This window comes from Pteropus vampyrus, unplaced genomic scaffold (genome assembly GCF_000151845.1).
Source record: "Pteropus vampyrus isolate Shadow unplaced genomic scaffold, Pvam_2.0 Scaffold4, whole genome shotgun sequence".
In the NCBI taxonomy this organism is placed as follows: Eukaryota; Metazoa; Chordata; class Mammalia; order Chiroptera; family Pteropodidae; genus Pteropus; species Pteropus vampyrus.
Window position 1 is genome coordinate 11865832 of NW_011888785.1, and position 1923 is coordinate 11867754.

Below are 1923 nucleotides of genomic sequence, written 5' to 3' on the forward strand. Positions count from 1 at the left end.
CTCATACTCCTTTTATTTCTCAGAGCTCCCAAGGCGATGCTCTGCATGTGTTAAGTGCTCAACAGATACGTATTTCTCGATTTCTTATTCGACGCTATCAGTGACAAAGCTGTCCCACAGAAATACCACAAACTAAAAAATTTGCCTCGTAAATCTGGAGTTGATCGGCTATCTGGCTCCATTCCTTTTGGACCCTTAGCAGGACCCCTTTGGGTGTCTGAGTGTTCTCCAATGATACTCAAGCTACATACAGTTGCAGCGGCTCAGATGAGAAAAGTGGGAGTAAAGAGAGCATAATATCTTCAGCGTAAGCATTCCTCCCACCAGCATTTCTGTGTAGACTACATAACTCCTGATCATTATGTGGCAGAGACTGTTTATTGTCCCCTGATACTATCTGCACTTCCCCCTTTACTAATAGAAATCTCACATTTTACTGAACACATGGCTGCCAAGCTGATGCCCTATTGTCCAGCCTTCCTTGTATCTAGACAGAAGCATATGACTAAATCTCAGTCAGTGGAGTGTGAACAAAAGCATTATGTGCAAGTTCTGAGTCAAATCCTTTAATAAAGAAATTTACTTGAATTCCTTTCCATCTAGTTCATCTCTTTCTCTTACTCAGACTCAAATGCACAGTATAAAACTGGCAAGCCTATTTTGAAGATGACAACATCCTAAAGGATGGCATAACAGCAAGACAGAAGGAATCCTGAGTCCCTGAATTACTTCATGAAGCATAACAACCTACACACCCTGAATTACCAATTGATTCTGGACTGGTATATAAAAGAAATATAAAATTCTATTCCATTTGAACCACTGTATTTTCAAATCTCTTTATGAGAGTAACTTATCCTGTACCCTAATTAATATGGGTATTTTCCAGATAAATAATACTTGAGTAATCTTGTAAATCTTTACTTCTTTAAAATGACTTTCTCTTCTCTTTCTCCTTGATTCAGACTGGCCTTGGGCTCACTTGCTTCTTTTCTTTCCTTATCCTTCTGCATACTGCACAACCACTCCCTTAATTATTAAGCCCCTAGGTCAGTATTAAACAGTCTTAGGAGCAAAGCCTCAGGTCTGTTGACCACAGAAGCAGAGTTTCCTTAAAACTAAAGATAACATCTTGCAGCTCCACACCCATGGAAGCTAAAGATCCTACCAGCAACTCCTTGAAACTAGATAGAATGGTGCCATGACTGACATCAGGACCTGATGCAATGATCAACTGCCTCCTACCCTAGCCCCGACCCATCAGGAGAACCCAAGACCCCACATCCCTTAGCTATTAATGAGTTTTCCCCTATATAACCCATCCCCTAGAGGCCATCGGGGAGCCAGTCTTTGAGTGATCACCTGTGTCTCCGGGCTTAGCCTCATTTCCTTAAATAAACCTCTACTTTCTTTGCCACAGACTCTGGTCTGGATCTCTTTTGGCTATTGACACATGCAGGCAAAACGAACCCCTTGAGTCTGGTACTACTTGTAAAGAGCAACCTCTGCCCCTTGATTATAACACATACTTTACTTTTCAGAAGCTTTTGCACAGGATCCGGCTTTTATCTGGATTTATTTCAATATACAAAGATGCTTAAGGATATACTAACAATGTGGATAACAGTGCATCACCTTCACCAATTGTTGCATTATTTGATTTACAGAGTATGATTTCTCTAAGATAAATAACACCAAGTTGGAGGCCTTTTTCCTTTTGTCTTCCTTTTGCCAACACAGACTTAAATGTCCCCTTTCAGTACATGAAGCATATATTTGATATTTTTCACCAATGTTCCAATAGTCCAAGGCACTAATTTTGTATGAGAGGTCTTTCATGTGACATAGTCTCCAGGAACACATTACATCTAAAAACTGGAGTCCAAGAAAGAGCATTCCAATCAAAGAAGCTAGAAGCTACAT